This window comes from Vicia villosa, linkage group LG6 (assembly GCF_029867415.1).
Source record: "Vicia villosa cultivar HV-30 ecotype Madison, WI linkage group LG6, Vvil1.0, whole genome shotgun sequence".
Classification (NCBI taxonomy): Eukaryota; Viridiplantae; Streptophyta; class Magnoliopsida; order Fabales; family Fabaceae; genus Vicia; species Vicia villosa.
The window spans coordinates 149353829-149373974 of NC_081185.1; the positions used below are offsets into that span (position 1 = coordinate 149353829).

Below are 20146 nucleotides of genomic sequence, written 5' to 3' on the forward strand. Positions count from 1 at the left end.
CAATATAATAACCCTAAACAGTCACAATATTACAATATTACATTCATTAATATTAAATTGACTACTTATATTAATTGTTTTTCTTTAAAAATTAATTGTTTTTAGATTTAGGATTCTAAAGCAAATTTTTACGTATTCAACTTGTAATACTAAACATATCAATATATTATTATTCTTTATTATTAAAAAGACAAATATATGAGAATGGATCCTCTCCAATTTTTATTCTGCTCTACATCCAATGGCTACATCCAATGGCTAGTAAGTAAGAAAAATATAATGATATAAAATATCAGTAGGCATTGAATATAATCAAAGGTTGCTGTTGAATAAGGAGAATATAATCAAAGGTCAAAATTGCTGTTGAATAAGGAGCTATGGAGGAAAAATTGGAGAGAATCCAAATCCCTAATATATGATTAAGAGGTCTCAGGTCATTTAAATATAAATACATCATAATTAATCAGCCAATGTAGGCAAATGAAAAACATCACTGACCTCAAATCAAATACAAGTAATTAAAATAATTCTTCAAAAACCAAATATTTTGAAGCATGAGAAAAAAATCAGATTTGTTTAGGGAAAAGCTTTCACTCAGTGTTGGCTAGATTAATTAAGGTTCGATTCTGCCTGCAAATTTCCTCAACTTCAAATCAGAAGAGGGAGCTTTGTATCCTCATCGTGAAAACTTTTACCCCATAAAATCAAAACTATAACAAATCAAAAACAGAGAAAATGAAAAACAAAAAGAGATCACTCAGTTCAGCGGGGTTTTCGACACGCAAAGAAATCTCATAGAGAAATCACTGCATTCCGGTCTGTTGAGCTTGAATTTCATGGAGTCATCACTGTGATCTCAATTATTTCATCATAACATTCAAAATTCAGAAAGAAAAAATTGAATCTAAGCAAAGATAAAACACACAAAATCAGATGCATAAGCTATATAAATGAAACAAAGACAAAAAAAATAGTTTGGAAGAGCGATTAGAAATTGTTAAGTTGCGGCAACGGAGATTGGAGTTAGAGTTTATAGGAAGAGTATTAGGGTTTTTGAGAAGTGATAATAAACTGAATAAACGCCGCCGTTTTAAAGGCAATAGTTTGTTGTTGGTTCGTTGAATCAGCGGAAAAAGCCCATAGTATTATAGAGATGATGGTTAAAGCCCAAACTAATTTAATACACACACAACACATTTTACACAAACATTTCATTTTGACTTAAGAGATTTAAAAGTGACAACCATTAGTTATTATATTAAAATTTAATTAATAAATAAGTTAAAAAATAAAAAAATATAATTAAACCTATAATTATTGTATATTCTTAAAAATAAATAAAATATGAGTTGAGATTGATCGAGGGAGAGTGAGACTAGTTTTAAATTTTTATGTATACATAGTTAATTTTAAAAATAAAAAAAAAAAGTTTTCGAATATCTTTTATCTAGTCAGTCATGAATATCGTTGAATTGTAATTTATGGAATCTCTAAACCAACTATTGAAAATTATGTTTACTCTATTTTCTTCAAACTTTACCACAAACATTCAACTAGAAATGTTGATTTTAATAAAGTATATAGGTTTAACAATTTTGGGCGGATTAATGGAGTTTGTCCTCCTCTATAATTTAATTTTTTAGAACATGGTTTTTAAAGTCAAGATTCTCTCCATTTTTGGCCTTCTCAATTGTAATAATGTGACATTTAGTATGTTAATTTATTTTATATAGACTACAAATATCTTCAAAACCATAGTAATGAAGATGATAAATGGAGAAAGAAAATGGAGACGATCATTTCTAATTTTATTTAGATAAAATATAGAAATGAATATAAACACAATTGAAAGAGGTGGACATCAATAGTGGAGTTTTACGACCACGTTTTACTTTTTACCGGGTTAAGGTTTTTTTTCTCTCCATTTCCTAGTAGTTATATGTGCATATGACACACTTTTCTAAAATTTGTGACATCTTGGTAAACATTTATGTGACTTTATATACATAATTATAATAGTGGGATTTTTCATCTCTTTTAAGAAAAGGATTGGATCATTGATCATGCTTATAGCACCACTGACTAAACAACATGATAATGATGGAACAACTAATCAAGAAAATTGTACATGGACAAAGTTAACACATCATATCGACGAACATAAGGAAACAACCAGACTTAGGCACCATGTAATTCGTTAATGGAAAGAATAATCACACATAATCAGCGAAAATAGTTGAATGAAATAGTGATATGACCAATAGGACTGTTCCATCTATAAATATCACACTCTATAAATTCAAACAACATCCAATCAATCAACATAATTCCTCAAATTTTTAAAGAAGTTTTAGTGCGTGAGACATTTTTAGTGAGGAAAGAATAAAGAAAATAAGGATTATATTATATTATTGAATTGTACAAATAATGACACAGACTATGACTTTTTATATAAAATTCTGATTGAACTTGGGCTTACACAACTTGGATTTTATACAATAATGATACATAGTATGACTATTTATATATAATTATGATTGGGCTTAGGCTTACACAACTTGGATTATATTTAAAATTATTATATTAGATTATATTTGATATTATATTAATAATATCAATCCAATAATATCTCAACATACCACCTATAGTCCAAGTTGTCGAACAACTCTAAAAATAGTCAATATGAACTATTCCTAACTTCTTTCTCAAATTTAGAAATTTGCCGATCTTTAATCCTTTGTTAAAATGCCGGGCAATTGTGCTTCACTCGAGCAATGCCTAATTCAAGTTCACCTCGATTTACCTTTTCCCTCAGGAAGTGAAATATAGCTTTGATATGCTTATTCCTTCCACGCAGAACTATTCTTCCCAGATTTATGGATGACTTGTTGTTGATTTACAACACAAGAGGTTTCTTCACTTCGACCTCCATTTCTTCAAGTACTCATCTGATCCAAATTGCTTGACATAAAACATAGGATCCTGCTATAATGCCACCATAAGTTGTTTCTTCGAACACCATAAAATTGGGGCACCAAATTCTTTAAAGAAATATCCAGTTGAACTTCTTCGATCTTCCTTATCTCTGAACCAATCAACTTCTGAATAGCAAGTAATTATTGCTTCTTCGACTTTAGAGTCTCGTCGAAATAGAATTCTATAGTATATTGATCCTTTTAGGTATCTTGGAATTTTTCTTGCAGCCTTCATGTGTGACACTCTTGGCTCACTCATGTATCTGCTCACTAATCCGACTGCGAAATCTATATCAGGTCGACTGTTGCACACATATCTCAAAGATCTAATAATTTGCTTGAACAAAGTTAGATAGACTTTGTCTTCCTCTCCAACTTCAATTTTGTTTCGACAGGAGAGGATGTAGGATTCAAACCATCCAATTTGAATCTCTTGAGTATCCCCTATACATATTTCCTTTGATGCAGCACCATATCTTACTTCAACATTTGAAATTCCATGCCTATGAAATAAGCCAATTTTCCTATATTCGACATTTCAAAATCCTTCATCATTAGCTCTTTGAACTTCGACAAGTTCTCCAAACTATTTCCAATTACGAGCAAGTTAATGACATATAAGCATATGATTGTTATATTTTGTGCCATAACCTGAACATAGACACCATACTCATATTTGCATTTGATAAATCATATTTCGACGAAGAATGAGTCGATCTTCTTATTCCATGCCCTAAGTGCCTGCTTGAGACCATAAAGTGCTTTGAGCAACTAATATACTTTACTCGCTTCATTTTGAATCACAAAACCAGGAGGTTGTGTGACATATGATTCTTCGTATAAAGGACCATTTAGAAATGTTGACTTCACATCTAAGTGAAATGTCGACCAGGCTCGGCTGTATGCAAATACTACCATTAGTCGAATAGTCTCCAATATTGCTATTGGAGCAAATACTTCAGAGGAATCAAGTCCTGCTCTTTGAAGAAAATCTCGAGCTACTAATCTTGCTTTATGTCTTGATATCGAACCTTAAGCATTGTGTTTAACCTTGAACACCCACTTTACTTTGATAACTTTTGTATGTGCAAGCAATTTGACTAACTCACATGTTGTTTATTGCGATTGCATGTAACTCTTCGACCATATCTAACTTCCACTGTTGAATCTTTAAAATCTCATTATAGTTGATTGGTTCAACAACTGCAAGTAAAGCAAAATGAACTGATTTCCATCTGGCGTGACATCATCATCACTAGCCACTTCATAGTCCTGAAGTCTTGCAAGAAGAATTTGAGTTCTTTAAGGTCTTTGGCTTGTAGCAGCCACACCATCGTTGACTTCGACTATTTCTAGAATGTCAGCAATTGCTTTGACTTCGACTAGACTGATTTCTTTGACTACGACTTCATCAATTTCTTCGTCGAAACCATATGTCATCCATGGCTTATTGATTGCATCATTAGAATTCTAATCCCAAGCAGAATTTTCATCAACCACAATATCTTGACCAGTCTTGTGATTCGAACATCCTGACTCGAAATACCATATATTGGATCAACTTGGTTATTTACAACTGCAGCCATAACTGTCATACATTCAGAATCATCTAAATCTTAGCCTGCAAGGTTCGCTCCTTCGTCCTTGCCTTTTGTTGATCAGTTGTCTTTCTTATACCAACAATGTATAGACAAGTGACTCAACTTCCCACAGTGATAGCACTGCACACCCTTCTTGTCGACTTTAACTTTGAATTTGTTGGAACCACCATTCTTTTTCCATGACTGAGCCTACAATGCTTGTATTGAATCTTGAAATCCTTTCCGTTTGCCAATCCTAATCTCATGCACTTCCAACGAACCAACCTAATCTTCCAATTTTAGGGTTTCAAGTTGATAGGTTTATGAAACATGAACGGTGAAGTTATGAATGATGTTTTATGAAGTTTTATAAAGATATTTTCAGATTATGAATTCCGGTGCGAGACAAGTGGTGTTATTATTGTGGTATTAAAGGAGTTTATTTATGAAGTTTTCATGAAGGTGACACTCTTGTGTGGATGTTTTATTTGATTTAATTTATATTATATTTCGAATATTTTATGTGGGTTAGATGGGTGTTACATGCATGGTTGGAAAGAGAAGCAGAAAAGTTAGGATTTCTGCTTAATCAAGAAGAATTAGTTACGAAAACAGAAGCAACAAGAGAGAAAAGAATGGACATGAAGTTAAAACAAAATCAGTAGCATGAGTTGTTTAGATAAAATAAAATTTGGACTCAAAATATCATCAATTCGACAGCGTGGCAGAAGTAGAGGAAGAGGAAAGTATATGTTTTCTAGAACACATTCTCATTTTATAGAGAAAGATATTTAACCATTGTTTATTGTACCCTTAGTGGTGCTCATGCACGTTAGTGAAAAATTAATAATGTCTTCAAAATTTGAAAATGCACTTTCGGACGCATTTCATATACACCACACTCTTTCGTAACTGAGTGGCACAATTATTTTACCAAAAATGTCTAGAAGTATACTTTTCTTATATAGATAGTTTTATTTTTTATTAGGAGGCGAATACGAATATTTGCTTGGCTTATAAAGTTATTACAAGAGAGAGCATGACTACCTTACATAAAGTAACAGTTATGAATGTAAAAGTCAAGAGGAAGAAAGAACATAGAAGAAATTACAAGGGAGCTTCATGAATCAAGTGAAAGCATTTGTAGGGAGAAAAACAAGGGAATTTCCAACATAAGATATTGGAGATATGGTCTAACAGCCACAAAGAATTTCAAATGATAAGTGAAATAAAATGGCCCAAGAGATTATGAAAGTAAATGAATAAAGATTTTTGACTTGGTAAAATCAAGAGGTTTTAGACATAGGGGTAAACAATCGTGGTGATGGTGTTTCGTTCAAGAACTAAAAATGGATGCAGATGGAGAACTAATGATCTTGAATGGTAGTGTTGATCTCCTTTAGCACTCAAATGCTCAAGTCGATTTAAAATTCAAGATAAGAGCAGTGAAAGCGAGGATAAGAGAATCTACCGTTCTCTTTTTGTGTGAACTAATTTTTATAGTTTGGGTTAATCTAAAACAAATGGAATTAAAGTGTTTAGAGTAAAATTAGAGTAAAAAATTGACCACATCCCCCAGTATACTAGGGAAAGAGGCGTTTTTACTATTTTAATGGATACATCCCCCAGTATACTAGGGAAAGAGGTGTTTTTACTTATTTTAATGGATTCTAAGATCCAAACCTAAAAGGCTTTTATGAATACCTAAACTCTAGGGGAGGAAAAAAAATTGAACCCACTTGGGACCCGCTATGTCTGATGAGACACCTTAAATAAAGGTTAACTTGATGGAAATTATTTCAAAATCATTATGATACCACGTGCTTCTCTTTTAGTCATAATTACTTCCTCTCTCTCCCTTTTCCGTTCCACTACGAGTGAAATAATATTTTTACTATACTACACTTATTATGTAGTGCGAATAATAAAACGTTTATTAATTTGAGGGTAAAATTGGCTCTTTTATTCACATAATAAACCCTACTATACTACTCTTATTATATATTGAAAATAATAAAACGTTTATTAATTAGAGGATAAAATTAAAAAAAAAATGTATTGAAATTGCTTCCTCATCTCTTTTATTCTTAATATGTGTTAAATTTAATTGTTTTTTTTCTCTTTCACACACAATTGCTTCCTCTCTCTTTTCTTTATTTCACCATATAACACACTTTGACACCTCTCTCTTTTCTTTATTTCACCACATAACACACTTGACACCTCTCTTTTCTTTATTTCACCACATAACACACTTGACACGCCTAAAACACTACATGGTGAACTGTTGGAATACTTGGAATGATGATAACTTGGGGGAAGAGTTGGAATGATTTATTGACATTAAATGAGCAATAAATGAGCACAAGTAAGAGCTAATATGGAGATGAATTTGAAAAGATTCATTTTAAGTCCCACATTGGAGGGAACACAAATATTAGTAGTGTGTATATATTCCAACTTGAACAATTGTTGTTGGGCCCAAGGGCACCTACAATTTTGTGAAGGAGTGAGGATACACCAATGTGCCAAGAAGACACACACGCGCGCGCGCGCCGTCGCCGTCGTCCGTCCGACCGGCTCGATTCGGTTTGGTCTACATGAATTAATTTTTTGGAACCCAAATTAATGGAAATTAATTATCATTGAATAATTAATTATTTCAGTAAAAATTAAATACTATTAAATAGGAAATTAATTAATATTTAATATTAATTAATACGAATTGGTGACATGTCCTGAGACCAAGTCTTAACCTAGATTTTGACTAGGTTACTTGTCTTCCAAGCTTGCTGACCAAGTAAATAACGGCTACATTGACTGGGCCGGTTCAACTCTCCCGCTATATTTTCGCCCACGATTTGGTCCACTCGGTTGGATCCTTTTTTGCCTATAAATACATTTCTTTCGTTCATTTTGTTCTGCACTCCAGAATTCAATACCGAATTCTCTCCTTTCTCTCTTACTCTGCTTCTTCTTAAAAATATTCGTTTCTTTACCGACTGGAATTTTTCCAGATACTAAGACTGGTTTTTAACCATCAGAAGGTGTATCATTTAGAACGATTCATCACACTTGCAAGTGTGAATCGTATTGAAACGAGCTATTTTATCCTGGAGGCGTCGTGGGTATTTAAGACCTGTTTTGCATAAATCTGGCAGTACCGCGAAACATCTTAAAGAAAGCGTACCGATCCGCGACTCAGCCGATAATTTCCTCTGTGGCATTTTTATTTTCTAAAACCGAGAAACAACAATTTTAAGACGTTTTCTGTAACTTCCATGTCGACTGAGGAAACTATCGGTAATACTGCGGCCGCTTCTGTGAATGACAAACCATTCAAGTTTGAGGGATCTAATTTCAAACGTTGGCAATCTAAGGTGAAGTTTTTCTTAACTCTGAAAAAGGTTGCCCACGTTTTGACTGAGGACATCCCAATTGTTCCTTCTGGATCAATCGAGATAACTAATGGTAAGTCAACTGCTGAATCTGACGGAACCTCCAAAAAGGACGGAGTTTCTAAAACATCTGATGGAGACTCTGCTGCAAAAGAAAAAGCCGCAACAGATGACTTATAGCTCCGAAAAGAAATTGCCCTATGGCAAGAAAATGATTACCTATGCAAACATCACGTTCTGAATAGTCTTGCTGATGACCTGTATGATTACTACAGTAATCAGAAGACTGCTAAACATGTCTGGGAAGCTCTTCAAAGGAAGTATGACACTGAAGAAGCTGGTGCAAAGAAATATGCTGTGAGCCGCTACTTGAACTACAAGATGGTGGATGTAAAGTCTGTGGAAGCTCAAAGCCACGAGCTTCAGAAAATTGCTCATGAAATCATTACTGAAGGTATGCCCCTCAATGAACAATTTCAAATTGCTGTAATAATTGACAAGCTGCCCCCCGGTTGGAAAGATTTCAAAAATGTCCTTCGACACAAAACAAAAGAATTTTCAATCGAGAGTCTGATTACTCGCCTCCTAATTGAAGATGAAGTCTTAGTTGTTTCAAACAACAAAAAGAGATTCGGTGCAGTTCTGAAGCCTACTGGCAAACCATTAAATAATCAGAACCGCAATGCTGTGAACCGAATTAAGAATGGGAATCCCTCTAGGGCCCCATCTGCTCCATTTGCTAGGCAGCAACCACCACCTCAGAGAAATGACACTCCGGTTTTCACTTGCTACAATTGTGGAAAACTGGGTCATATGGCAAAGAAATGTAAGAGCAGGCCTAAACCTGTTGCTGGATCAAATGCTCAAATTAACATGACTGATGAACCATATGTTGCTATGATCACTGAAATCAACATGGTTGGTGGAAGTGATGGCAGGTGGATAGACACTGGTGCCTCTCGCCATGTCTGCTATGATCGTGCTATGTTCAAGACATACACTATTGTTGAAGATAAGAAAGTATTGTTGGGAGATGCTCACACCACTAATGTTGCTGGAATTGGAGATGTTGAGCTGAAATTCACCTCAGGAAAGACTTTGATCTTGAAGGACGTCATGCACGTTCCTGAAATTAGGAAGAATCTTGTTTCTGGTTTTCTTTTAAATAAGGCAGGGTTTAGTCAAACTATAGGGACAGATTTGTACACCATCACTAAGAATGGTATTTTTGTTGGGAAAGGATACGCCGCTGATGGCATGTTTAAGTTGAATGTTGATTTTAATAAAGTTTCTCCTTCCGTTTACTCTTTGTGTGATTTTAATATTTGGTATGCTAGACTTTGTCACGTTAATAAGCGAGTTATTTCTAATGCAAGCGACTTAGGCTTAACTCCTAAATTAAATGTGAATGATTCTAATAAATGTGAATATTGTAGTCAAGCTAAAATAACTAAGACTTCGCATAAATCAATAATTAAAAAATCTAATCCCCTAGATCTTATACATTCTGATATATGTGAATTAGATGGAACCTTAACTAGAAATAGTAAACGTTATTTTATCACTTTTATTGACGATTGCTCTGATTATACTTATGTATACTTAATGAAAAATAAAAGTGAAGCGCTTGACATGTTTAAGATGTATGTGAATGAAATTGAGAATCAATTTAGTAATAAGATTAAGAGACTTCGTAGTGATAAGGGAACTGAATACGATTCTGGGTTATTCAATGAATTTTATATTAAACATGGAATTGTACATGAAACGACTGCTCCATACTCTCCTGAAATGAATGGTAAAGCAGAGAGAAAGAATAGAACTTTTACTGAACTTGTTGTTGCAATTATGATGAATTCTGGTGCTGCACCTCACTGGTGGGGGGGGAATTTCATTGACTGTTTGTTATGTCCTGAATAGAATACCCAAGTCAAAGATTAAGATCTCACCTTATGAGATATTAAAGAAAAGACAACCAAACTTGTCTTATTTGAGAACTTGGGGCTGTCTGGCCTATGTCAGAATTCTGGATCCGAAACGAGTTAAACTCGCTAGTAGAGCATACGAATGTGTATTCATTGGGTATGCAACAAACAGTAAGGCATATAGGTTTTATGACCTAAATGAAAAAGTGATCATAGAATCAAATGATGTTGATTTCTATGAAGACAAATTTCCCTTCAAATCAAGAAATAGTGGGGGCACTCAATCGAGTCACATTCCTGTGATAAGAAGCACAGAAAACAACGACAATATAGAAACAGAACTTCGACGAAGTAAACGAGTAAGAGTCTTTAAAGATTATGGGCCTGACTATGCGGCTTATAATGTAGAAGAAGATCCAATAAATCTTCAAGAAGCTCTGTCATTGCTAGATGCAGACTTATGGCAGGAAGCTATTAATGATGAGATAGACTCTCTTGAGTCTAACAAGACCTGGCACTTAGTAGACTTGCCTCCTGGATGCAAACCAATTGGTTGTAAATGGGTTTTGAAAAAGAAACTAAAACCTGATAAATACAAGGATCGTCTTGTAGCCAAGGGTTTTAGACAAAGAGAAAATGTAGATTTCTTTGATATCTACTCTCCAGTCACTAGAATTACATCCATTAGGGTACTTATATCAATCGCTGCTATTTATAATTTGATAGTACACCAAATGGATGTAAAAACAGCTTTTCTAAACGGTGACTTAGAAGAAGAAATCTATATGGAACAACCTGAAGGTTTTTTTATCCATGGACAAGAAAACAAGGTCTGTAAGTTAGATAAATCCTTGTATGGATTAAAACAAGCTCCTAAGCAATGGCATGAAAAGTTTGATAACCTAATGATATCAAATGGGTATAAAGTGAATGAAAGTGATAGATGCATTTATTACAAATCTGAGAATCGCATTTGCACTATCATATGTTTATACGTAGACGACGTACTCATATTTGGATCAAACATTCACGCCGTTAATGCTATGAAATCATTGTTGTGCAACAACTTTGATATGAAAGACCCCGGAGAAGCGAGTATGATTCTTGGCATCAAGATCACAAAATTCCTGGAAAAGATCTTAAAGAAATATAATTATTTTGAATGTAAACCATCAAGTACACCATATGATCCAAGTATGAAACTGTTTAAGAACACTGGTGAAAGTGTCAGACAGGCAGAATATGCAAGCATCATTGGCAGTCTTAGGTATGCCACTGATTGTACTAGACCGGACATTGCATATGTCGTAGGATTGTTGTGTAGATTTACAAGTAGACCGAGTAATGAGCATTGGCGAGCTATTGAGCGAGTCATGCGGTACCTTAAAAAGATAATGAACCTCGGTCTACATTATCAGAGATTTCCTGCAGTACTTGAAGGATACAATGATGCAGATCGAAATACCTTATCAGATGATTCCAAAGCTACTAGTGGCTATGTATTCAACATAGCCGGAGGAGTTGTATCTTGGAAATCAAAGAAACAGACTATCCTGGCTCAGTCCACGATGGAGTCTGAAATGATAGCATTAGCAAATACTAGTGAAGAAGCAAGTTGGTTAAGATGCTTGCTAGCTGAGATTCCTTTGTGGGAAAAACCTATGCCAGCTGTGTTGATCCACTGCGATAGTACCGCGGCTATTGCAAAAATAGAGAACCGTTATTATAATGGTAAAAGACGTCAAATTAGAAGAAAGCACAACACTATTAGAGACTGTATCTCTAAAGGAGATGTGAGAGTGGATCATGTACGCACTGATGAAAATTTAGCAGATCCTTTGACGAAAGGATTAGCTAGAGAGAAAGTCTATAATACATCATATAAGATGGGACTAATGCCTTTAGGAATGTGAGTCGCTTATGATGGCAACCCGACCTAAATGACTGGAGATCCCAAGAAATAGGTTCAATGGGTAATAACAAGTTGTGAGTGATATGAGACGATCATGCTAAACTAAATAAAAGAAGCATGAATCTTGAAGTGATAAGAGGATGAGATAATAGAAACTCTTATTGAGATCTATACTCTATATGAGGGGGTACCTAGGCTACAAAAGTACTCTTGATAGATTCACCTATGTGATTGTGGAACTGAGGCCGGTTCCTATGGAATTTTGAGGCAGAATTCCTAGAGCCTTCATTAAACCGGGATACACGTGCAGTGCCATTAAAAGCACGAGCTATTAAGAATACACCTTAAGAAAAGGTTGTGTGCGGGTCTAATGTCTGAGATAGAGTTCAAGACAATAGTGTCACTCTTATTGAATCGGAATCTTACTTGCTACGCAAAGGTTCAAGTCGTAGACACCTTTGCTTATGCACAATCTTAGAAACGTTTAACGTACTTCTAAAATTCACCTTTTAAATTCAAGTGGGGGATTGTTGGAATACTTGGAATGATGATAACTTGGGGGAAGAGTTGGAATAATTTATTGACATTAAATGAGCAATAAATGAGCACAAGTAAGAACTAATATGGAGATGAACTTGAAAAGATTCATTTTAAATCCCACATTGGAGGGAACACAAATATTAGTAGTTTATATATATTCCAATTTGAACAATTGTTGTTGCCAATGTGCCAAGAAAACACACGCGCGCGCGCGCCGCCGCCCGTCCGGCTCGGTCTACATGAGTTAATTTTTTGGAACACGAATTAATGAAATTAATTATCATTGAATAATTAATTAATTCGGTAAAAATTAAATACTATTAAATAGGAAATTAATTAATATTTAATATTAATTAATACGAATTGGTGACGTGTCCTGAGACCCAGTCTTAACCTAGATTTTGGCTAGGTTACTTGTCCCCCAAGCTTGCTGATCAAGTAAATAACGACTACATTGACTGGGCCGGTTCAACTCTCCCGCTATATTTTCGCCCACAATTTGGTCCACTCGTTTGAATCCTTTTTTGCCTATAAACATATTTCTTTCGTTTATCATTTAGAACTATTCATTTCGTTTATCATTTAGAACTATTCATCACACGTGCAAGTGTGAATCGTATTGAAACGAGTTATTTTATCCTGGAGGCGTCGTGGGTATTTAAGACCTGCTTTACATAAATCTGACAGTACCGCAAAACGTCTTAAAGGAAACGTACCGATCTGCAACTCAGCCGATAATATCCTCTGTGGCATTTTTATTTTCTAAAACCGAGAAACAACATGAAGTCTATGATTAAACTTTCTCTTCCACCATATTTATCTCCTAACAATATATGTGGATCTTTTTATGTGGATCTTCTATTTTCTTCTATGTACATCGACATGCATATTTTTTCTTCTACATGGATCTTCTTAAAAGACATGCATATTTTTTTTCTTTTACATGGATCTTCTCAAAAGAGGACATGCATACTTCTCAAAAGAGTACAAGCCAAAAGCATGTTAATTGCATATTTTTTCCACCAAACAACTGGTTCATTTTAATTAAAAAAGAAAAAATGGGATGCACATATAAGTAGTAATATTTTTAAGTTGAAAAAATATAAATAATAAAAAATAAATATCACAAATAAATAAATAAATAAAATGTTTGAAAAAAAATCTCAAATATTATAAATTTCATAATATTTATAAATTTGTTATATTTTTAATTATAGCTATTTATTAATTTATTAAAATTTAAAATATTCTAAAATTATATAAAAAAAATTATTTGTATTATATTTTAGGTTTTTTTTAAATCAAACCAAATTTCAATAAACTAAATTCCTCTACTGAATATTTATTTATTTATTAAGTCTTAATTAAAATTAAGAAAAGATATGCAAAAAATGATATCAAAATTGTCTCTCAAACTAATGTTAAGTACAAATAATTTAAACAAAATACTCAAAAAAAAAAAACACAATGCTAACATTAACATATAGGATCATTATGAGGTCTAAGATTATTTAATGGTAAATACATCATAATTAATCAGCCAATGTAGGCAAATGAAAAACATCACTAACCTCAAATCATAAACAAAGTAATTAAAAAAATTCTTCAAAATATAATTGAAATAAAAACAATGAGAAACAAATCAGATTTATTTATTTAGGGAAAAAATTCACTCAGTGTTGGCTAGATTAATTAAGGTTCGATTCTGCCTGCAAATTTCCTCACCTTCAAATCAGAAGAGGGAGCTTTGTATCCTCATCGTGAAAACTCTTTCCCCATAAAATCAAAACTAAAACAAATCAAAAGCAGAAAAAATGAAAAATAAAAGAGATCACTCAGTTCAGCGGGGTTTTCGACACGCAAAACAATCTCATAAAGAAAGCACTGCATTCCGGTCTGTTGAGCTTGAATTTCATGGAGTCATCACCGTGATCTCAATTATTTCAAAAAAACTTTAAATCTCAACAAAAAAATTTGAATCTAAGGAAAAAACTACAAACAAAATCAGCAAAATCAGATGCATAAACTGTAGAAATTAGAAACAAACTTGATAATTTGTAAGAGCGATTAAGAATTTTAAGAGTGGAGGCGTATTTAACCTCTGGCAATTGAGAAATGGTTTTCTCAGCTTCTGAATTTATAAGAGAGAACTAGGGTTTCTGATGGAGCGATAATAGGATCCGAGAACGCCGTCGTTTTGAAAAGGCAGCAGTAGTTACTTGTTTTTTTTTTTCCGTTGAATCCGCTAATGAGAAAGCCCATAAGTTGTTACAACCAATTTACTTCTCATCCCTTATATTTATTCTATCACCCCTTCATTTCTAATATGAAAATGTCTTTTATAGTTTTTAACTAATAAGTAAAACATTAAATAAATTTTATACGGTAAATATTTTAGAAAATTTGTCCACACCCATCTCTCTTCAAAATTAAATATACATGTGATGTTTTTCTCTTATATTATTAGTAACTTTTTCGCACTCCTATTTTTAAAAATGTACTTCTAATAAAATATTATAAAAATTTATTAAAAGATATTGAGAGTGTAATTTTTCTACAAATTTCACTTAAAATATGCGGAAAAGAGTCATAAAGGGGTACCAAATATTTCACTTAAATAAGTCAAGATATATTGTTGATTGTACCTGAATAAAATGGATCGTCAAGACCTACAAATTGTGATCTATTGTGAATTGAGGGTTGTACCTGCAAGGTACTCCGATGCTAAAGTAAATACGAGAGCAAGCAGAGCAAGTACAAAATAGGTGTGAAGGAATAATAAATACTTGACCCTCTAGTGAAATAGGGTATTTATAGCCCCAACACTGGACCAATATTTTCTAATTGGGTCGAATCCATTGGAGGCCCAAGTGCTAGGAAACTGCTAGAATCCTATGTGGTAGGGATGAGTCAACGAGTGGCTCATATTTTGGGTGCGCACAATGTATTTACGGAGGGAGATGTCTGAATCATTCGCAAGCGAGTCTGACCACGTGCTCTCCGTAGAGCACGTGGGTTAGACCCATAACGGTCGTAAGGGGGAGGGCGTGAATTGGGCCTGAAGGATATATGGGCCTGCTCGTCCAAGTCACGTGGATTGGGCCTGCTCGGCCCAGACCCTATAGATTAGGCCTGACATTTATTTGGACCTGCTCAGCCCAGACCAGAACAGGAGCCCCCTAAGTCTTTGTTTCTTCCAGAAGCAATGACTTTACGCTATTCGCCCAACAGGGAGCGTCGTAGAGACCTTTAGGCCGAGCTCGCTGTGTACTGTCGTGATCGTGATTGTTATATGCAAAGGTTTATATGCGCGCTCCTAGATGGTCGGATGTCGCGTTGGGACAATGATGTACCCTGACGGGCATCGTCTTATCGACTTCCTGAAATGTTTAATTGGCACGTGTTTTCGAGACTTCCCGAGGAGCCCTAGGGCCGAGGAGGTGGATCATTCCATTTGCCTTAATGTGTTCAGGAAATACGAATCGTTTGAGTCCCAACAGGTAAGATGTCAGGTCATTTATGACGTGTGGCAACTAATTGCGGCGCCATCATGACCTAGGGGAGTCTAGCAGTCTAGGAAATAATGGCAATGATGGCTCCCCTCTGCACTTCCCCGTAATGCTTCGCTATAAAAAAGGAAAGAGAGGACAATTTGCTCATTTCATTAAGTTTTTCTTCTCCGTTGCTCTGCCATCAAGAACAGAGGTCTCTTCTGTCGCTGGAATCTTTTTCCAACTTCTTGTTATTAGTAAGTAAGTAAACTTCTCCTTAACTTTGTAATGTATTACCAGCGTCCTGGGTTTTTAGGAGTTGTTTATGAGTTAGATAGGTCGTAGCAGCAGATTGTTTGAATCTCCTAGGTTAAATGTCCATAAATTATATGAAATCCCATAGCACACCATGAATATACCGATGATAGAATGAATTGCTTTGAGGGAATTCACATGAGTAGGATGAATAACCTTTGATTAACCCGAAAAGGCCATGAGTGAGATGGGGAGGGTTTATCGTTATTTGCATGTTTTTGTCGAGTAGGGCACGAATGCGATGAGGATATTAAAGGGATGCCCCGAGGAGGATCCACTTTCTTTTTGTACTGCGTCAAAAATGGAGTGTTGAATCCTGATCATGGATTCGTCCATACGAAATGTGGCTTGAGCCGACCAACTATCCTCGCCCTTTCACTTGATTTGAAGTGGAATAGTGGATTTTATTCTCAGTCTAATTCATTATTTTCTCTGCCTTTCAGGTTAAATGGCCGAAGATCACCCCAAAACAGATCCCAAAGAAGTTATGAACGAAGATCATGGAGGTGGAGTTCTTGTCGAGCAGGGGGTTCCCACGGTGCAGGTAGTTACGCCAAGGAGACTCGCGCTTTGCCACACGTCCTGGGGAAGTATTCAATGTCGTCGAGGATCTGGAGTCGGACACGAGGGGGTCTTAGAGGGGCTATCCCCCTAGGCCTCACCAACGGGTCTGCTAGGAGTTTTTGGGGAACCACTTTGCTATGTATGAGTTCACCTTCAGAGATGCGGGAATGCGGCTACTATTCACAAAATTGCAAATGAACGTTTTTAACTCGTTACAGCTATCCCCCTCTCAACTTCACCCCAACGTGCTCGCCTTTCTTCGGGCGTTTGATCATGTAAGTCGTTACCTCGAGGTTGAACCGAGCATAGGCTTATTTTTCAGGGTCTTCCATTTGCAGAGGAAGAGGGAAGCTGATGAGAAATATGTTTGGGTTTCCTTTAAGCAACCGAGAAAGCTGTTCGGCATTTATCAGGATTCTGTGAAAATATTTAGAGATAGATATTTCGTGATAAAGCCCCTTACCTAGACCGCGAATATGACTTTGTTCGATCCCGTGGAGTACAAGAAGGAAGGGGATGTAAAGACTGGGTTGGCTTGCAAGTTTCCCTTTGAGTGGTAGTATGAGCACTTCGAGAGGGGAACAAAAGCTTATATCTTCAAGAATGAAGATATGAATGATCGTGATAGAGCTGCCTACCAACTGCTCTTTAGGTATGTTGGCGGTTTAGACTGGCGAGGTGCAATACACCCGACGGGCAACAAATTTTCAACGCTCAGGGGGTGTCTGTCTTTGCTCCTTGATATATAAATACGAAGACTTTCCTCGAGTGTCAAACGGACAGGGAGGCTATGATTTTGTTAGGTACAATATGTTTATCATGTGTTTATATGTCGTCTTTCTTCTCGTGCTAATCTTGTTTTGACGCTTGCAGGTGAAATGGCCGATCTGCATGAGAAGATGATCAAGTTGATAGCAACAATTGGGGCAAAAAATGGTCTGAAGTAGACTCATGTTCACCAGCTGAAAACTGATGGCAAGGACGTTGATTCTGATGGTTTTCCGTCCCCAACTTAAGCAAGCCCCGTTTCTTCGGGAGGACCTTCCACGAAGCAGAAAATTAAAGATATACCTGGTGGCCGACCGTAAGGCACGGAATCCGATAATAAAAACAAGAATATGGTACGCGTACATAGTACGGATATTAACACATTTAATTAAATAGTGAATAATAACAAGAATAAGTTTACTATTGATTTAAATATTTTTATAGATAATTCAAAAACAAAATTATTTATACATAGAAATAATTATACGATTGATTCAAATATTTATATATATGAAATAATATATTTGATTTGTAAATTGATTTTAATCTATTAATATTAACAGAAACATGACGTTAGTGATCAAGAAAATGAATATTAACGGGAATATTAAATTACTCATCAAAATATTGAAAATTAACGGGAACATGAAGTTACTGATCAAAATATTGAATAATAATGGAAAAATGAATTTACTAATAACGAGAGCATGAAGTTACTGATCAAAATATTGAATAATAATGGAAAAATGAATTGAATATTGCAGATGAACATGAAGTTACTAATCATAATATTAATATTAGCGGAAACATGAAGTTACTAATCAAAATATTGAATATTAACGAGAACATGAAGTTATTGATAAAAATATTGAGTATTAACAGGAACATGAAATTATTGATCATAATATTAATATTAACGGAAACATGAAATTACTGATCAAAATATTAAATATTAACGAGAACATGAAGTTACTGATCAAAATATTGAATATTAACAAAATATAAAATTATAGGACTTCACTTATGGGTTATAATCGTAACAAACAGAAAATTCGCAACCAAACAAAATGAACCCTTGTTTAGTCCTGTTCTTATTGGGACTTCAGTTATATAGGCCTTTAAATAAATAACTCATTCATTATATGGATTATAATCCATACATTTTCTTTACAAATATTTTTTCTCAATGGAACCTCTCCATTTCTTAAATGCATTCTTAGATGTATAATTCAATCTAAAACAATATAAACTTTATTTTCTTAATTAATTTTTATTTTCAATATTCAATTTTTTAATATTAGTATTTTTATAACGTTTCCCATTTTAACCAAAATTTAATCTTTTATTAATACCTTTTATTTTTCTCAATCCAAATGTGCAAAAATGACGTGTACCTGTGGGAACGCATATGTATCACACTAGCACTTCTATAAAAACCTAAGTACCTGGAATAATCAAGTTTAACCTCACTAGTCCAAAATTAATTTAGAATAATTATAAAGACATCAAAGTATTTTTAAACCACTATTTTCACCACATTGTTTTGGCAATGAATTTTACTGATCTGTCATCACTACATATCTTGTGAGATATTTTATTTATTTGATTTATTTGTTTTATTCTTTAATGCTACACTATTCCAAAACCCTTCCACTACTTCATAATTTTATTACACGTTCATGTACAGGGTTTGGAACATGAAGAGGCACTACTCAAATAACCACAAACACAACTTCCTGTGTCCTTTGATAGTTTTCATTTTCCCATAACACATGTATCAGCCCAACTTTTCAACTTTCTATATGTTTCCTTTAAAACCCTAATTTTCTAAAAATCTCTCATTCGTAATCTTTGTTTGCAAATCAAAAACCATTGCTCGTGTCCCATTCTCACCACCGTATTTGGTTACTATTTCATATTTGAGTTTTCCTCCCTTTACAGGAGCATGGTAGTGATACTTCCAAATGATTTGCAATTAATAAATTACGTTACGCCCTTCTTGAAGTCACGGTAAACCATTTTAGAGATTTCCAACCACACAATTTTTTGTTCAATTTCTTAACCAGCGACAATCATTAAAAAAATTAAGCATTATTATTAATCTATTTATCCCATGTTTTTTGTGATTTATATTTTAGGGTGGAAGAGAGAATTACGAAGAGATTGTTGGATATTTGCAACCAAAAATGAATCTTGATTCTGATGAAACTTCTCAACTTGTGGTAGATTCTAAGGATTGCAACGGATCCGGTGCGGATTTCACATTATCCAAACCTGCACCCGAAATTGGCACCCGAACCCGAACCCAAATGTTGTCCGGGTGACAAAATAACACTCACGCCCCCACTCGTTGAATTCGGGTTTTTTCACCCAAACTCGAACCCACAGCAAAATACATAAAATACATTTTTCCTACAATTTTCCTACAACTTTTCACAATATAATATATACATATATATAATCAGATGTGGTTTCGAGTTTCGGGTGCGGGTTTCACACTATCCAAACTCGCACCCAAAATATCAGATGAAGGCTCATTTATAAACATTAACTTGGGAAATGATTTACGTTTTATGTATAAGCTTGCTTTATCTGGCGGAATAAAAAAGTGATGGCAAGTTGATTACCCAAGGAACTTACACGGTAGTATTGTTTGTAGTGGTAAAAGAATAAATCAT

At 34.6% G+C, this 20146-nt stretch overlaps 6 non-coding genes across 6 annotated transcripts; all 6 read right to left on the minus strand.

The window, feature by feature from the left end:
* Positions 1 to 422: 422 nt before the first annotated feature.
* Positions 423 to 502, minus strand: LOC131615403 (small nucleolar RNA SNORD34). The gene has a single exon (XR_009287817.1). It is a non-coding gene; the product is annotated as a small nucleolar RNA SNORD34 (small nucleolar RNA).
* Positions 503 to 590: 88 nt separating this feature from the next.
* On the minus strand, positions 591 to 690 carry LOC131615276 (small nucleolar RNA R30/Z108). Its single transcript, XR_009287700.1, has one exon. It is a non-coding gene; the product is annotated as a small nucleolar RNA R30/Z108 (small nucleolar RNA).
* A 61-nt stretch (positions 691 to 751) lies between these two features.
* On the minus strand, positions 752 to 856 carry LOC131615424 (small nucleolar RNA Z107/R87). The gene has a single exon (XR_009287837.1). It is a non-coding gene; the product is annotated as a small nucleolar RNA Z107/R87 (small nucleolar RNA).
* A 12969-nt stretch (positions 857 to 13825) lies between these two features.
* LOC131615404 (small nucleolar RNA SNORD34) lies at positions 13826 to 13905 on the minus strand. The gene has a single exon (XR_009287818.1). It is a non-coding gene; the product is annotated as a small nucleolar RNA SNORD34 (small nucleolar RNA).
* Positions 13906 to 13999: 94 nt separating this feature from the next.
* LOC131615278 (small nucleolar RNA R30/Z108) lies at positions 14000 to 14099 on the minus strand. The gene has a single exon (XR_009287702.1). It is a non-coding gene; the product is annotated as a small nucleolar RNA R30/Z108 (small nucleolar RNA).
* A 60-nt stretch (positions 14100 to 14159) lies between these two features.
* On the minus strand, positions 14160 to 14264 carry LOC131615423 (small nucleolar RNA Z107/R87). Its single transcript, XR_009287836.1, has one exon. It is a non-coding gene; the product is annotated as a small nucleolar RNA Z107/R87 (small nucleolar RNA).
* Positions 14265 to 20146: the final 5882 nt, after the last annotated feature.